This window comes from Chanodichthys erythropterus, chromosome 14 (assembly GCF_024489055.1).
Source record: "Chanodichthys erythropterus isolate Z2021 chromosome 14, ASM2448905v1, whole genome shotgun sequence".
Taxonomy (NCBI): Eukaryota; Metazoa; Chordata; class Actinopteri; order Cypriniformes; family Xenocyprididae; genus Chanodichthys; species Chanodichthys erythropterus.
In genome coordinates, this window is record NC_090234.1 from 506,943 (window position 1) to 526,323 (window position 19,381).

At 39.5% G+C, this 19,381-nt stretch overlaps 1 pseudogene; it reads left to right on the forward strand.

Annotated features, from left to right (window-relative positions):
* Positions 1–750: 750 nt before the first annotated feature.
* LOC137036270 (immunoglobulin superfamily member 2-like) lies at positions 751–15,547 on the forward strand (annotated as a pseudogene).
* Positions 15,548–19,381: the final 3,834 nt, after the last annotated feature.

The window sequence follows — 19,381 nt, forward strand, 5'->3', positions numbered from 1 at the left end:
GGTTTGTAAAAGATTTTTGGGTCAGCACACGTTAATAGCTTCAAAAATTAAGTTTAGAATACAATGAACCAATCAGAAACCAGTTTAGGTCAGATAGCTGCTAATGCTGGATATTTTGATGAATCGAAAATTTAAGTTTCTTTCTATGTATAAACTGTTTATGTAATAAAATATGTTTTCGTAGTTTGTGTTGTCCCTTATCAGTGCAAAATTATCACAAATTAAAAAGGATTCATGCCAATATTGTCCAAAACCCCACTTTCTAGGGCATTTCCAAATTTTTGGAGGGCAGTGTAGCAAACCTCTTAAACTATAGATGACACGAACAATGAACAGAAAGAACTGAGGGTTTAAATACCCACAGGGATAATCAACGGAACAAAAACAGGTGCGTAACTCAATCAGAAACCATGGAGACACACTAGCAACAAGAACTCAGGAAAACAGTGACAGGGAATAATAAAAACTAAAACAAAACATGTTTTTACATGGATTTTCAGTCAGTGTATAATATCAATGCTCCATAAAGATTGCTGGTCTGTTACAATGCGCTGTTCACAGATGTGATGACGAAAAACGCGAGGGAAATGAAGCAAGTGTGAAGAGCGGCGCGAGACAACAGGAAACCAATATTCAGTACATTTGTTTCCTCCTTTTTGTCTGATGTGTCACAGTCACTTGCGTCAGAGAACTTAGGTGCTCTTGCTGAAATCTGGATTAACTTGTACTGAGGAGGAGATGAGAGAGAAAGCGAAAGGATCGATCAGATTAGGGATGGAGGACTTCTGGTGCAGACTGTGGCACCTGCTGCTGTTGCTGTGTCTCACAGGACTCCTGCAGGGGGGTAAGACTGAATTTATAATTTTGTCCCTCTTGGACACTGTGTCTTTGACTACTTCATATTAACATTTAAATGAATCATTTGATACAATGCACTTATTGTGTACATGTTTTTAAACAGAAGTGGTTGATACTCTATATATTCAAACTCTTCTGAATATACACAATAGTTTTGTGCTATTGCTAAAATAAAATCACTCTGCTTAATATTGTCAAATAGATCAATCATATGGGTTCAGTAGACTGGGAACATAGAACATATAGGGCAGAAGTCATACTGATCACATTTAGGATCATTTTATGTTGCTTTTTTTGTCATTTTTGGAGCTTGACATCCCTATTCACTTTGTTGTATGGAAAAAAAAGCAGTGTGAATGAAGAAAAAAAATCACATTTAAAGAGAATCTTACATGTTTGAAACACAGGGGAGAGTAAATGATGACAAAATGCAATTTTTGGGTGAAATATTTAAGATTTGCCTGTCTAATGTCACTCTTCACACAGATCTGTGCCATGGTCAGCGTCAGGTCCAGATCCAGGAAGGTCCTCTGTATCGAGTGCAAGGATATCCTATCTCCATATCCTGTAATGTTAGTGGGTTTAAAGGCCCATCTTCACAGAATTTTGAATTTATGGTCAAGAAATCAAACGTGGAAATAAATATGATCAGTACTGAAAAGGAAAACTTTGCCTACGCAATGTTCTCCAGTAGGGTAAGGGGAAAAGATATTGAGATTGAGAGGTTGTCAGGATCTTCAGTTCTCTTGAGGATCAAAAAATTGCTGGAAGAAGATGCGGGTGAATTATTCTGTCACACCCCAAACACAGATGGTGAATATTTAGGAAGTTATGAAGCAGGAACAACACTTAACGGTAAGATATTTATCTGGATTGATTTGGTGATTATCAGATGATTTGTCCATTTTGAGGTTATTGACATTTCATTGGCAGACCTATAACTACAAAAAATCCATCTCTTAGAATCCATTGACATTTCCATTTGTTCCAATAGATGATCAGCTATAAGCTGAAGTTGTACACATATTTCTTTGAATCACTATTATATCAGCCATCAGTTACTCAATAGATATTGTTATTGGCATTGAAAAACACATATTGGTCAACCACTCGTTATTACTAATGTTTTCAATGCAAAAATCCACAGTGATTAAGGACACCCTGGTGGCATCATACTCTGGCTCTCCCTCCCAGAGCTTGTCTGAAGGTGATCCTCTTCAGCTTGAGTGTCAGGTCTCCAGCCAAACTTATCAGCACACCCATCTGTCGGTCACATGGTTTGTCCACAGTGAAGAGGATGAGAACCCCCGACCAATCATCACTCTGAACAAAGACCTGACTGTAAAGACAGGAGCTGGATTTGAGGATCGCTACCATGCAGGTGTTATCAGCATGGATAAGGTGGAGGACACAACCTACAGACTGAAGATGTCTCAACTGCAGGAGTCAGACCAGGGGAAGTTCTACTGCAAAGCCATTGAGTGGATCCAAGACCCAGACCGTTCCTGGACACAGATCGCCCACAAAACCAGCTCAGCATGTAACGTGGAGGTCAAACAAATTGGTGAGATTTATATTTTGTAAAACAAGAGGTTCACAAATGGTTTTGCTTCAGGACCCAGATGTTATACCTAGAGATTCAACAGAGTTTAGAGGACAAAAGTAACAAAAAATGCCCTTAAAATGTTGATTAAAATACATTTTTATTCACATTTATCTACACATTTTTCTAATATAGGATAATGGCATGTCACACAGCAGGTCTAGCTTCTACCAAATGACAGATTTATGCCATTATACTGTAGAATTTGTTTGGATGCAGAATTTTTGACATGAACAGCAGAAGATAGAACAGACCTGTGACCTACTGTCAGTTCAGGAGCACTGATATTAAGTATATAAGTTATATCTGGTGCAATGACTGTGTGGGTACGACTGCAGTCATAAAACAGGATATTGTGTAAGAGAACCTTGTTCATCTCATGCTATTTCTTGTGTTTCAGAAGTGGCCCCTGATGTAGGTTCGTTCACTGTCTATATGAAGGCCTTGAAGGGGCCACTACTGGTGGGAGATGCACTGGATATCCAATGCAGTGTGAAGGCACAGCATCTTCCTGGTCATTTATTTTCGGTGACTTGGCTGAAGAACCAGAAGAACGTGGCTCAGATCGGATCTTCTGGGATGCTCACTGTGTTTGACAGTTACAAAGAGAGAGAGAATGCAGCGGAGATGAGAGCAGTGAAAATCAGTCACACGGACTACCTGCTGACCATCCGTTCGGCTACGACTGAAGACCAGGGCCAATACCAGTGTGAAGTGTGGCAGGAGAACATGAATGATGATGGCACCTTCAGAAAAATACAAAAACAACTGTCCGGTCCAGAGACTGTGAGCATCACGGCCAAAGGTAAATAATGCTACAGTATTTCTCCTCTACAGTCAAGTGGACTTTATTGTGTTGCTGTGCAGTTGCTGAGGTGTTCTGGTCATTGCCAAGATAAAAAAATTTACATTTTCATTTTGTAAAGGGGATATATATATATATGGTGAATTCAGTGTGACTGGGACACTTTTTGCCATTGAAATGACTGGGGAAAAGTGTCCCAATCAACCTGAATTCACCCTAATTTTATTTATAAAAAATATGAAAACACACAGGTAAAAATAAAAACAATATGTTATTGACACTGCCTGTTTATTTGCCTGTCTGGTCAGAGAGTGATCTGACGGTGGTCATGGTGATGAAGGATGCGGTGACTGAGGGAGATACACTACAGGTCACCTGCTCGGTGTCGGGATTCAAAGGTCCTTTATCAGTGTCATGGCAACACAAGAAAGACTCAGGGGATTCCTTCAGTGATGTCATTAGTCTGACCCATGAGGGAGTGATGAAAGATATTGGGACAAGGTATCAGAGCAGACATGTTCAAACACTCCATTCTCCAGCTGGAAACTTTACCCTGGAGATTGGTGCATCTACGACATCTGACAGTGGCGAATACAGGTGCGTTGTGTCTGAATGGACCGTACAGAGCAATGGCGAGATGACGAAAGCCAACACCCAGTCTCAGCAAAAAGCCATTTCAGTTAATTCTGTTGGTAAGACTGCTATATATTCACACATTATTCCCAGGATCAGGGAAACTGTTTAGATATGCTGACATCAATTCTTTGTCATTACTTATATTTCTACTGCATGATACTGATACCAGAGTATGAATAATCACTGTAGATGTTTCTTTTCAGAATCTCAAATGACGGTGACCTTGAAAAGTCGGACAACAAATGTTAATATAAATTCTTCAGTAGAATTACTATGTACAGTCAAAGGGCCTAAAGTGTCTTTGGGTGTACGCTGGATGTTTCAGCCCCCAATTCAACTGTACAGAGGAATATTTTATCCATAAGCCACACTGGAGAAATCTCCTGGGGAGCAGATCAGAGAAACTATCAGCTATCCGTTCAGATACAGCCGTCAGCAACAGTTTTTTTGCTCATAGTGCCACGAGCCAGCAAGCAACAAGAAGGACAGTACCAGTGCCAAGTTGATGCCTATCAAAAGGATGTACAGAAAGCCATGAAGAACTCCAACCCATTGGCTGTGACTGTACGAAAACCTGGTAAATACAGCTGTTTATTAAAAATAATTAATTCCTCATCAAACTTTTGAATATACATTAATCTTTATACTCTCATAAACTAGAAAACTAATCCATATGAATCGAGCCGTTTTGATGAACAGATTTAATTTAGGCTTTTACACACATGTAAATTGTTCAGTGAACGTAAGCAGAAGCTCACCCTAACCTGAATAATGCACTAGAACAAACCACTTCCGGAAGCTCAAACGCGCTGCACACACGTTCTTGAAGCATCAAAGTGGTTACAAAGGCAGACTATGGAAGGAAATCTGACAGTATTCTGTCACCAAAAAGATCTTCACTTGTTTTCTGAAAATGAATGAAAGTCAATTAATGACAGAATTTTAATTTTGGGGTGAACTAACCCTTTAAGGCCTATTCCCAAATGCTTACAAATATAAATTGTTCCTTCATATGAATTTCTTTCTATTTTTATGATGTGCAGCAAACTTCTTCAACACAGCTTAAAAGATTCCCAGGATGAATTCCATAAAGTTGGTTGAATGAATGTCCAGAGTGAACAGAGCAGGAATCTAATGGCTTGTTTTCACTGAGCAGTACGGATCAGTTCAGTTCAGTTCAGTTCAGAATGATACGGGACGGTAATCCCTGATCCGGCTTGCATTTCAATCAGCAACAGTACCTTTACTTGATAGGCATGGTGTATGCTTGAATGTAGTGATGGACGTCATTCTTGTGTTAAGATAAAGTGATGGTAAACAACAATGGAGGGCATATAGCAGCTCTGAAGGCTGCAAGGAAAACAGCAGAAAAATACACATTGTGTTGCAATGGTATTGTGTTGTCATTCCCCTTGTAGCACACAGTTCAGTATTTTAGTACCATTCACAATTTCTGACAATGGAAATGAAAATAATTGAACTGAATCGTACCGCTCAGTTGAAACTAGCCTTAAGAAGCTCAAATATAAGAGTTTAGACTCATATTACATTAGGTGTCAATAACTACTATGTACATACATAAAAATACGTGCATACAAGTTGTTATATTGTACTTATATTCTAAGTATCTGCACATAAATTCACATGTAATCACACTGTTGACCGTACAATAACCATTAAACTACTGTTAAACATACCCCTTCTTCTAACTCTACCTATATCCCAACCTGGTCACATGATGTTTTGTAATGCAAATATACACTTAGTAATAATAATTGACAACATTTACTTACAATTAATTTAGGGTAGGGTTAGATGCATGTAAAGTCTACACCGAACAGGCAAATGAAACCACTATGGTTTAATGGTCAGGAAGGAGATGAAGCAGTGCACTGTGGAGTTCGTAGGACAAGCTGGATGCACACATTATGTCAAAGGCTTAATTTTATATTTTAATTGCACAGTAGTTAAACAAACCTAATATAAAGAGGGGCTGAAATGTTTAACATTTTTGGTCATTACATAATTCCCATACGTCCATTGGTGTTATTTCATAGTTTTAAATAGGTGTCATGATTCTTTTTAATGTTTTCCTTTTCCTTGTGTAATGTATCTGTGCATATATATCTATATGTATATACACATGTAAGAGCATGTAAAATTAGCAATTTTCAAAAAGATCTGCAAATTTACACAGCCCATAGTCTCCCACAGAGGAATCTTTTCTAAAAGAGAAACACTGCTATGTCACAATGTGAAATATTAGCAAAATACCCACCCTAAGGCATACACAAAAAAAATGAAGATGAGGCTTCAGTGAATTGTAGTGTTGTCACCATGTCTTGGAGACGCTGTATGTTTCCATGCGAAAGCTAAACTCCCTTGTTTGGCTTTCCAGAAATGGATGAAATTAGGAAATAGTAAAGATTTATGTGTAATGCTGTTCCTGAGCAGTGCAACCTAAAATTTAGCTTGTGTACAACACATTTTCCAGAGGTCAGCTTCTTGAACCTGGGACTGGATAAGACATATATATGTTTTTTTTAAACTGTATTTTATGTTGACACTTCAGGACATAAAGCTTTTACGGTGAAAAAGACAAGCTAAACATAAGAGATATCAACTGAGAAAGGAGAACTGGAAACTTAACCATGGCTCAGGCAGAACAAACACATGTGACCATATGCCAACATTGTGTGTGTGTGTTTCAAGCATGTAAATTAAATTACAGAACATTTGTATATGTCCTTTCTCAGAGGTGCAAAATATCACACCCCACTGTGCTTTAGAAAGCATTCAGATAACTGTAGATTCAGCAGTTTGTTGAAAATCTTGGTTTTTCTCTCTTCTCCTCACTTTGTAATGTTTACCAACAGAGAGCAAGTTGAGCCTGTCCAAACTCAAGCCTCGTCTGGAAACCACCGCCAACACTGATGCTGTGATTGAATGCTCAGTCCTGACGACAACCACAGATACATCTCGTTTCATGATAACATGGATGATTGGGTCCCAGATGCTCTTAACTATGGACCTAGATGCTGTTGTCAAGTTTGGCCCCGCAGCTGGACCAGAGAAGGACCAGAGAATCCGCATGGAAGTAAGACAGAAGCAGACCTTCCAGTTGACTGTCCGTCAGGTCAGAACATCTGACAGTGGACCGTATCGTTGTGAGGTGGACGAGTGGCTTCAGGATCCTCTTGGTGACTGGTATTCCCTAAAGAAACAGTCTGATACCACAGAGCTTGTTGTCAGAGAGAAAGGTAATAAAACACACATTTACTTCATTGCAATGGCTTTTTTCACTGAACTGCAATATTCTTCACAGGAAGACAACTCCACTTGGCCCCCATTGCCCTTAGGGGCAATTTGTTCTGCAGCATGATAGATTTTTTACACCACATACAAGAAAGACAAATACACAACATTAATAGCACATAAAGAATAAAAACTGCCTCTTCCTATTTGAATTAAGCAAATTAATAGCACATGGTACAATGAAAATTTAAATTTGTGTGTCTTAGCTTAAGGACTAACCCTATACATGATACTGTGGGGAGGGACTGAAATGCATCATATGGAGGGTGAGATGTGTCAAATATGAGGTGATGCGCTTTCTTCACCTGAATATCAAACAAATCTGATAACCCAGGCGCACCCAATACTTTACTGCAGTTATTTATGACCTTTGATAGTGCATTCTTTTGTTTGACCTTTAAAATTCAAATCAATTAAACTGTTCAAATCGATTCAATATATGCCTTATAAAGAGCAGTCATCAATGTCCTGCCAATATTAAATTTGGCTAATTTACACAGACAATAGAGTCTCTGTTGGCTCATCTTACAGTATTTGATGCAAAATTTAATTTATTATTGATAATAGTGCCTAGGTACTTATAACTTTCGACCAATTCAATCAAATAATTATCGACAATAGTACATGGGACTCTCAAAACCAATTTGCAAAATACTTATAGGCATGACAGAATGCTATTAACCCTTATTCTCTGAGACCTATTTGTAAGGAAATCTAGTAACCAAGCAGCCATTCTTGCATCCACACCAAAGCTTGTGAACCAACAAGCTTGATTGGATCATGTTAAATGCAGAAGAAAAATCTACAAATAAAAGCCTTGCATGATTACTAATACATTCCAGAAGTTTATACAACATGTCCAGTAAGGTCAGTGTCGCATCCTGAACGCTTCTCCCTGCCCTGTAGGCAAATCACATCAGGTCAAGAAATGGTTTAGCTTTTTCCAATAATACCCCTTTTACAGTTTTCTCAAATACCTTCATTACAAGTGAGGTCAAGGAGACTGGTCTATAATCTGTCATACCTTAGGACAATTATTTTTTGCTACTGGAATAATAATAGACTGTTTCCAAAGTTTTGGTACATACTGAACCAATCAAAAGACCAAGTAAAAATTGGACCCAGTTCCCAAGGGCGTAGATTTTGTTTCAACTTTGGGGGGTTGAACGTTGGTATGGTTGTATTGTATTGGGGGTTGTAACTGATGGATTTGAATATTGGGGGGGTTACACCCCCCCATCCCCCTGCAAACTACGCCCCTGCCAGTTCCACTGCACATTGTTACAGCACCCTACAACTTATTCCATCTGGACCAGGACTAATTTTAAATTTACATTGTTTAAAACGTTTGACTACACTTTCCACATTAAAAGAGACAGATAAACTTCCTTCTTGAGAGTTATTAATCTCTTCTTTCCTTATGCTACCATTATATAATAATAATAATAATAATAATAATAATTCCTTACATTTATATAGCATTTTTCTGGGTACTCAAAGCGCTTTTTACATACGGAAGGGGGAATCTCCTCAACCACCACCAATGTGCAGCATCCACCTGGATGATGCGACGGCAGCCATATTGCGCCAGAACACCCACCACACACCACGATTTATTCTGCTCTTCAAATCTAGCATAAAACGTATTAAAATCCTCAGGAGGGCACTATCTAACTCATAAGCGGTTACTTTCACTCGTTTTCTACATCCATCATGTAGGCCTGTCATTAATTTAAGACTATCCCATACTGAGCCCATAAAATTTGTTCTTAATTTAGTCTCCACTTTTTCCTTATAACTTCTTTTTGCTCTCTTAATTTCTTGTCTAATCAATTTCTGTACATTCATAACAAGCAAATCCCCTTGTTGAAAAGCAGTTCTTTTCTTAATCAACAGGATCCTTAAAATTCGTCATGCACAGAGACCTTGCACACTGAGTCCGATGCGTATTAATGAATCTGTTGCAAAAAGAAAACAAAAAAAACTAAATTAAGTCTTTTTATTCTGCACTTTGTTTGTCATTAATTGCAGCTGTTTTGTGCTGTAGACGACGCGGATCAACTTGTCAGATGGCATTCTGGATTTTTGCGTTCACGTACGGTGGCTCTGAATTGTCAAAACGTCGCTCAAAATGTGTGCCACGAATGCAAAAAATGCAGAAAATCGAACCTTATCCAAATATTTTTATGACGGATGAAAGTTTCGGAGGCAGTGTGTAAACGTGATTGACATAACATGAGGTCGAATTTATTTTTTAATGTGCGAAAGGTTCGTATGCGAATTTCAGACCGTTACTATTTGGATATAGCTAAACAACTTTAGAAGTTAGGAATTGCCATGAAAGTGTTTTGGATTCAGTTATCACATTTTTAACTTAATGCCACCAAAAACATCAAAATGACTTAATTCAGGAATTTAGACATCATAGAATAGATTTATTAAAATCATTGCATGCATGGAATTATGTAAATGATATATTTTTGAATAAATTAAGAAATTCAGACCAAAACAAAAATTCATTATAACCCACTTATTGATGTATTTTATGTTTCAGCCAGTGATTTCAGAATGAATAAAGCTAACAGTCAGCTGAATGTTAAAGAGGGAGAGCAGCTGATGTTGAGTTGTTCAGTGGATGGTATTGGGTCTGATTCTGCACTTCGCTACTCCCTTACCTGGATGTTTAACCGAGATCAGTCCTCCAGTGTGACACTTCTGACCTATAGTTATGATGGCCGTCTGATGTTCAACAGCTATAACTCAGAGCTTGAGGGACGTCTCCACTTCTCCAGCCCAAAAGTGGGTGTTTTTCATCTGGCTATCCATAGAGCCATCCAGGAAGACAGGGGGCGCTACTACTGTCAAGTTCAACCACACCAGCTGGACTGTAAAGGTCATTGGACACCTAAGGCAAGCGACAAGTCAGGTTATACCAATGTTAGTGTTCAGCTAATAGGTGAGTACTCTATGTTTCAATTTAGAGTTAAGAAATCATAAAATTGATTTAGAAGATCATTTATGCCGATTATTTTGTATTAAATCAGAGAACAAACTGCACGTGCACAAGGAGGACCAAAGCCTCAACATCACCAATGTGCAAGAGGGGGTCACCATTGACTGTGTTATTGACTCGCGGTCCAGTGACAAGTCTGTGTTTGAGGTGACTTGGTCCAGGGGTCAGAGAAACGAACTACCGATTATCATCTTCAATGCCAGCCGTGACGGAACCTTACACAGTGCAATTGGGGATAAAGATCTGGTGTTTAGACGCCCAAAGGCCATGCACTACAAGCTGACTGTGCCAAACATCAACCCCACTGATACTGGCCTTTACTATTGTCAGGTTGCTGAATGGATTCAAACAGCTGCAAACAAGTGGAGAAGAATAGGTGAAGACAAGTCTGGAGAGCTATCTGTCCATGTGGAGAACGAGGAAAGCCTAGAACAGGACAGCTTTACCGTGGACAGTACTCACAAGTCTCTTGACATCAAAGAAGGAGAGCAGTTTGAACTTGAATGCTCCTTGAATGTAGAAAAAGAGGATCCTACACGTCACTACGCTCTCAGATGGGTGTTTAATAGCCTGAAAACTTCTAGCGGGACATCTTTATTGTTGTACTCTTATAATGGTCATCTACAGTACCTTACAGAGAACAAGGACAGGTTACGCTTCTCTAGACCTACTTCGAGTATTTTCAATCTGGTTGTGTTAAACTCAGATGCAGATGATAGTGGAAGCTACCAGTGCAGAGTTGATCAGTACCAGCTCGATTGTGAGGGCAAGTGGAAACCAACGACACAAGCCCAATCCGGATTAACTGTCGTCAACGTTCGCAGTATTGGTAATACATCCATTTACATCTTATTCACTTTTCATCTCTTAGTACAGTCTTATTAACAACTTAAAAAAATGAATAACTCAATAACTTACAACACTTGACCTTCTTTAAAGGTGTGTTTTCAGTTTGATTCTTTTTAGATCTGTGATGTTGTGTTTCATTTAAACAGAAAGTAAACTGAGTGTTATGAAGGAGAACAAAATGCTCAACATTACCAATCTTCAGGCCGGGTTCACCGTTGACTGTGTCATTGACTCACAGTCCAGTGATAATTCTGCCTTTGAGGTCACCTGGTTCAAGGTTCAGGAGGAAGGACCACTCGCTATATTCACTGCCAAGCGTGACGGGACCCTACACAGCGCAATTAACGATAAATATCTGGTGTTTGGACGACCACTTGCCACACACTACAAGCTGACTGTGCCACAGATCAACCCCACTGATGTGGGGCAATACTACTGTCAGGTAGAGGAGTGGCTTCCAACTGCTGACAACTGGAAGAAATTTGCTTCGGATAAATCAGGAGAGCTGTCTGTCCATGTTCACACTGAAGGTAACTATCTAGAAACTAACATGTTTTTATACAAAAGGTACTTTAAAGATGCTTTGGGTTTCCCAATTGGGAGTTTGCAAGGGAACTTCTGATTTTGTGGGTTGATGGAAAGGTAATATTTAAATTGAATGTAAAATTAAAATAAATAAATGGGGCAGCACGATTAATCATATTACAGCTGGAATTGGGATATAGCTATAGTGTGATTAAGAAATCAAAGGCTGCAATTTAAAGGTGCCCTAGAACACCTTTTCACAAGATGTAATATAAGTCTAAGGTGTCCCCAGAATGTGTCTTTGAAGTTTCAGCTATTTAGCAGATCCATTTTCTCTCTGGAGAAACGTTCAGTCTTTCCGCTTGCAAATTTATACAGCGAATCCGCCATGGCATATGAGATAAAATGTCATATCAGTTTAAATTGTGATATTTCACAAAATAATTGCAATGTAATTATTTTGGCCAATTCATTCTGCCCTAGACATACATAATGTTAAAATAAAACAAAAATAAAAGACTTTTAAATATTCAGTTTACCTGCATGTCAAATGCCCATTAACTGTCATTATAGAACTGTGAATGTGTCATTTGATTATTGAAATTTTAACTAAAGTACAAATAAATGTACATTTACTATGTGTAAATATTTTACATCTAAGGGGTTTGGCTGAAAAAAAAAAAAACGTTTGGGAACCCCTACTGTAAGTGATTGAGCCATTTTGATCATTTCCACTAGACTTTAGTCACTATTCTGTCCACATCTCTTCAACCATACAATAACCATGATCTCAGTAGGATCTGGATGAACATCCTTCTCTTTCTTGCAATAACATTTCTATAAACCAGTCAGATTTTAGGGTTAGGTTTATGGACTTATGTCAGTGATTTTTGAGGTAGCTTGTGGCTAGGGTTTGGATTCAGTTTTGGACTGTTTCTGTCAGTTATGTTGATCCAGGGACAACAAAGTTGTTGATGCTGGATCACATCTTGGCAAAATCATGGTTACCTCAACGACACAAACCCTTACCAACTTTAAATGCAAAGTCAGCAACTCCAAGGACATCTTATATACATGGAGAAAGCTATTCGTTAGCATTCCTATTCATCACATCAGATCCCCCGGAAGGACACACATTATGGGCACACACACATTTTGAACCAAAACTTGAACTCTGGAGCTGCAGGAAATGACATCATGACAACCCTAACCCTATTTAAAAAAAAAAGAAAAAAGAAAAAAAAGCCAATTCAACCATAAATCTAATGTATATCCAAAACAACAATCTAACATTTGATCTGTTTTCTCAGGTGATCCTGAAAAATCGTCAGACCCGTTAGGAGCAACACTGGGAATCACTATTCCTCTGATTTGTTTTCTGGTATTGGTCATAATATTTTTGTTGAAAAGGGAGCACAAGAGGAATTCTGATCTGAAGAAAAAGAAAGCCTGTCTGTGGGCCGAAAACAACCCTCTCACCCCTCTGCCGGAGGTGACTCTTGCTGCAGGGGATCATTTCGAATCCTAACCTGTCTTCCTATGGAAGCTTCTGTTTCTGCCACTAAATAAAAAAATAAAAAAGGTAATTGTGACTTTTTATCTCACAATTCTGACTTTTTCTCATGCAGTTTTGGCTTTATAATTCACAATTCCAAGAAAAAGAATCAGAATTGTGAGATAAAATGTCACAATTACCTTATTTTTTTTATTCCATGGCGGAAACAAGCTTCCATATCTACGACAGTTACAGTATTAATCATACGGGCCTGTGACATACAAAGTATTGTTACTGAGGGTTATCTATTTTAACTCAGCTACAAAGGTTATTTACTTCAGGATAATAACCAGACTGTCTCATTTGTATTATATATTTAATATTACAATAATTCAATAGGCAAAATTTTATACGTGCAATACATAGCCTACATGATATTAAACCAGTTGTTCAGACCCGTAGCTACTACTGAATCAAAATCATGCTAAAGTAAATAAGAATGTATCGAAATGTATTCTTATAAAAAATAATTTATTGATGATAATTTGTTTATATAGCCATGATGGACTTGACAGGCTTGTCTCAGTTCGAGTGTTTGATTTCTAAATGTCTCGAGTTTAGATTTTAGATTCATTCTCTTAACAACTTTCAATTCATTGTTGTCAGCACAAACCATGTTTAATCTCTTTTGCACACATATCTTTTGAAGTCTAGGTTATATTGTATTTGACCTTGTTTAGTTTTGTTCATAGTATTGTTACAGGCCCCGTGCAGAAGGCCATGTTGGCAGATTAGAAAGTCCCTGTTAAAGTAGGAAAAATTGAGGGGACAGGTGTGTGTGTGTGTGTGTGTGTGTTGCACGTAATCCCCAGCCTTTGTTTATTCAATTACTTTTTTCACATTGTAATCCAATGAAGCTTTATCAATAAAGTATATTTCTTTTTTTTTTCTTATTAATGCACAATGTCATTTTCTTTCTCTATATTATCAAAACAATGCACATTTCACCTTTACATTTTTTCCCCACAAAAGAAAAACATACATTTGAGTTTTTTCACTTCTTTAAATCTACTCAGACAATTTATATAAAATCAAGGCCTAAGAACCTGATAAATATATGTAAACCATACAATTTTACCTTCTATTTACTGATTTTATAATCAGATCTGCAATCATGTCACATTAACATTAATTTAGTAGGAAATAGAACTGCATTACATTCATTTGCACTAGAATGTGTTTGAAACATTGTCTGGAGAATTGCATTGATATTTAGGCTATGATACAAATGAACTCTAATTAACCAAACACAAATATAATATGAATAACCAAATAAAGAACATAATAACCTAGCTGGTAACTGGAGCCTGTATGAATCAAATTAAATGCATTTCACAGCCTCCACAAAATGGCGGACGATCCACACATTTTCAATATCTTCACAAATCGGAACAACTGCATATCTTTGCAACATGAACATACACATAGGAAGTAAATGACTAATGTGCATATTGTTTTGTTGTTGTGAAAGTCATACCTGTTAAAACAGGAAAAATTGAGGAGACAGAAGCAAACGTGTGTGTGTCGCACATAATCCCCAGCAAGAGTGAGGGCGCCGGCGCACACTGCCACAAAAGAGTCCCGATCTCCCTCAGCAATAGACAAGGATTTACACTTGACAGTTTTCAGCTTCCCGTTATATTTAACATAATATAAGCAAAATGAAAAACAGTAAACTTTTTCTTCCAAAATCACAATACCCAAAATGTGTAGCATTCATACTTTAGGGTGTCAAAGTATTTTAGGATGAAAATGTCGTGCAGCCTGTCCTTGCTAGTTTCAATAGAGTAAAATATGAATTTATGCAGCCTTTCAGATTCAGATACACAGCCTTTGATGTAAACATCAAAAGATGTGATATGAACAGACCTACAGCATATTTTCCAGTTGTAATTGCATAATTTGTGGTTGTAATTGCACAATATTATAGTGTTCAAACTGGAACTGTGCATTGTAAACACGTTTATTCATTGTTACCATATTGATGAGGCTATATTTACAATTAAAATCAATGGCTTTTACTCTCCATTTCTCTCGTTACAGTTTCTGAACATGAAGTTCACTAGCAAGAGCACTGTGGTTACTGAGTCACACAATATCTATTTAGACATTTCCATGGTAGACAGGAAGTCAAGATGCTCTGAGCAGATCTGTTAAACAATCACAATGTGGTGGTTGTGGTTTTTTTTTGCTTAAGTATGTTACTGATCTCACGATGAAGGGACAGAGGAAATGCTTTATTTGCAAAAATGTAGTGCATGACAGAAACCACTAAAAGTCATTTGGTTTAAGAATATCTACTAAAATTGTTATATAACAACTCTGTGTTGAATGGAGAAAAGGTGTATTATACATGTGTTTGGTCTTTTTGTGATGAAATTGAGAATAAAGGTGAATTTCTAATAGTTATTTCTATTCTTTATTTATTTATTTTTTTTTTTAACATAAAATACTTTCTCTTCCTCTCCTTACACTGCAAATGTATAATTTTACCAATATACTATATAATTATAACACATATACAGTTAAAACAGTAATATTGTATTTTAAAGATTAACTGAACAGTCCACACTTATAGACAAATTCAAATATAATTAATAATAAAATAAATAAGACAATTATAAGAAACACAGTAAAAAGCTATTTCTAATGAAAAGGACAATAACTGGTACTAAATGTTGGGGCGTACTTATATGTTATTATGGACAAACTAATCTCCAAAGATATTTTTTGCAGAATAAAATATTTAAAAGTCAAATTTCATATGTTATAGATGTTGTATCACCTTCACCCACAACCCCCCAAAAAAGTTCCAATTTCTACATGAAAATTCTGCCCTCATATGTTGTAAAAGGAAACAACTTTTCATGCCTTTCACACATCATGCCCACAAACACTTTTGAGTGTTAACTGCATTTTTCACTTCCCACTTTTTTGTGTGTGTGTGTGTTAAAATTGCTTTCCTTTGGGTTTAAAATGCAGTTTTATGAGAGAGTCATTCACATTCACAGTTCACCTGTTTCACACTAAAGGGATGCATCGATTGTAGGTGTGGATAAACTTCGACCTCTAGTGGTGAAAAGTGACCTCACACAGCACACATCCAATCATTTCATACTGTGCTGAAGATCACGTGTGCACTATACTGTAAATTATGAGTAATTTAGCTTGTTCAAGTTGAACCTCTCTCTAAGAAGACGGTTGCTGCAGGTCTTTAATGTCAATGAAGAATTAATAAAATAATAAAAAATGAACACCATGTATTTATTATTTTTTAGAAAATTGTATATTTTCTATATTTTTTTCACATTTCACAATGTAGCACTATTCACACAGATTACTTTAAATCAGCTTTACAGAAATGCCTGTTTCAATGATACACAATGCCATTTGGCCCGGATGAACAAGGAATTAAATCACTAGAATCGCTTTAATCTCTTACAATGAGCAGTCAGAGGCAACTGTGCCGAGAACAATACTCATATAAAAAAATATAATTATATAGTTCCAAGAAAGTACAAGTCAAGTGAATTTAGACAAAGTTATGCTATCTTTCACAATATTATTAAGTCAGTAAATACAGCTTGTGATAGTTGGCTTAGTGTTCAAGTGTTGTGACCTTGAGGAATCTGTAACTGAAGGCTGCTGTTTAGTATTTAAAACTAATTAAACCGTATAATGCCCGTATAGTGACTTTGAGGTGCGTCCAGGAGTTGAGGAAAGTTTGACTCTATGCAAATGAAGAGCGACTTTCGTAAATTGACAACCGAGAGAAGCTGGAACTGTGTCAGTGAAGCTCACACACGTCACTTGAGGTCAAGACAGGACAGAATTTCTGAAGCAACTTCACTGTTTTATGTGATTTGTCTTTAAACTCTTTAGGTCAATTCACACTACACCAACAGACCCTGACCTACAGCAACAGACATGTTCATTGGGTTTTGTCAGATCAGTGTTTTCCCGCTGGCATCTGTTGGTGTTGATCGGTGATAGTTTTCATCCAACTGAACATGAATGTCTGAGCAGTGTGGTATGATTTTCAAACAAACTCTTACTTCTATAAGAGTATCTGACCTGGCCATGAACCGCTGCCATGACGAAGAGGCAAGTGTCTTTAACAGAAAAGACCTTATTCTGTGATCATTATTTTTTACGTTGTATAAAATCCATGATGACGTAATGCACAAGTGTTTGTAGAACATGAACCAATCATTAAATTGTCATAAGGAAAATATAGGAAAAATATTATAGAATACAAATTAGTGGTTAATTGTCACGATCACCGTCTGCTCCTGTCAGTTCCCGGACACTTCCCACAATCCTCCCTGTCAGTCACATGTTCACTCCACACCAATCACCTGTTGCCACATACAGCCTAGCACACTACACTGATCACCACACCCAGCTGCAGCTCATTATCAGGACTATAAAGGACTTCCACAAACACCACCTCACCGCAAAGTATTGTTAACTGTTGTTGCAATTCCGAGCGTTTATATCTTGTCTGCCTGCTTATTTCTGATCCTGCTTGTTCCCTGTTTATGATTCTCTGCCGCCTGCCTTTGACCTGTGTATTGTTATCTGGACTGTGATCAATATCTGCCTGCCTTTTGATCTACTGCCTGTTCCCTGACTACGACCCTGCCTGTCCCTTGCTGTTCCTGTTTGCTCCTGATTGACTCTGCCTCTACGACCACTCTAACTTTAATAAAACGCTGCATTTGGATCCTCTGCCTGAGCCTCCCTTCATAACAGAATACTTCGCCGCACAAAGATCCAGCAGCTTCTACGAGCATTACCAGCTTCAGCATGGACCCAGCAATGTGTCTCGTCAGCCTTCGCCAAGGTAACTCTAACCTCGAGGATCATATTCAGAACTTTTTGGATATAGCTAACTTATCTGATCTGCCAGACTGTGCCCTCATTGACTTTTTTTGTTATGGGTTAAACGAACCACTGAAGGGCTATTTAATCACCAACGGTCCCCGAGGATCATTCGTTGAACTTCTGGACTTTGCCCTGTTAACTGGTGATTCACGTTTTACTGTGGGTGTCGCGGAGGATTCCGACACCACGGTGAATCGCGTAATGGCTGCCACGCCCGAAAACACGCACAAAATGGCGGCCGCAAAAAGTCACGTCTTTCCAGAGTCAAGTCACGTCACCACAGATCTCCAAGAGCAACGTCACGCCTCTAGATCAGTCAGAAAGCGGAGAGGATTACGTTCCAGTGTGGCTGATCCTCCGCTGACTTCAGCACGAGCGGCCGGCATTCCCAAGCCTCTGCCGGCCGCTTCGCTCTCAAGCCTGGTGGCCGCTTCGCACTCAAGCCAGCCGACCACTTCGCTCTCAAGCCTGGTGGCCGCTTCGCACTCAAGCCAGCCGACCACTTCGCTCTCAAGCCTGGTGGCTGCTTCGCACTCAAGCCAGCCGGCCGCTTCGCTCTCAAGCCCGGTGGCCGCTACGCTCTCAAGCCCGGTGGCCGCTTCGCTCTCAAGCACGGTGGCCGCTTCGCTCTCAAGCCCGGTGGCCGCTTCGCTCTCAAGCCCGGTGGCCGCTTCGCTCTCAAGCCCGGTGGCCGCTTCGCTCTCAAGCCCGGTGGCCGCTTCGCTCTCAAGCCCGGTGGCCGCTTCGCTCTCAAGCCTGGTGGCCGCTTCGCTCTCAAGCCCGCCGGACGCTTCGCTCTCAAGCCCGCCGGACGCTTCGCTCTCAAGCCCGCCGGACGCTTCGCTCTCAAGCCCGCCGGCTGCTTCGCTCTCAAGCCCGCCGGACGCTTCGCTCTCAAGCCCGCCGGACGCTTCGCTCTCAAGCCCGCCGGACGCTTCGCTCTCAAGCCCGCCGGACGCTTCGCTCTCAAGCCCGCCGGCTGCTTCGCTCTCAAGCCCGCCGGACGCGCCGGCTCTCAAGCCCGCCGGACGCCGCGCTCTCAAGCCCGCCGGACGCTTCGCTCTCAAGCCCGCCGGACGCTTCGCTCTCAAGCCCGCCGGACGCTTCGCTCTCAAGCCCGCCGGACGCTTCGCTCTCAAGCCCGCCGGACGCTTCGCTCTCAAGCCCGCCGGACGCTTCGCTCTCAAGCCCGCCGGACGCCCGCTCTCAAGCCCGCCGGACGCCCGCTCTCAAGCCCGCCGGACGCTTCGCTCTCAAGCCCGCCGGACGCTCGCTCTCAAGCCCGCCGGACGCTTCGTTCTCAAGCCCCCCGGACGCTTCGCACGTAAGCTCGCC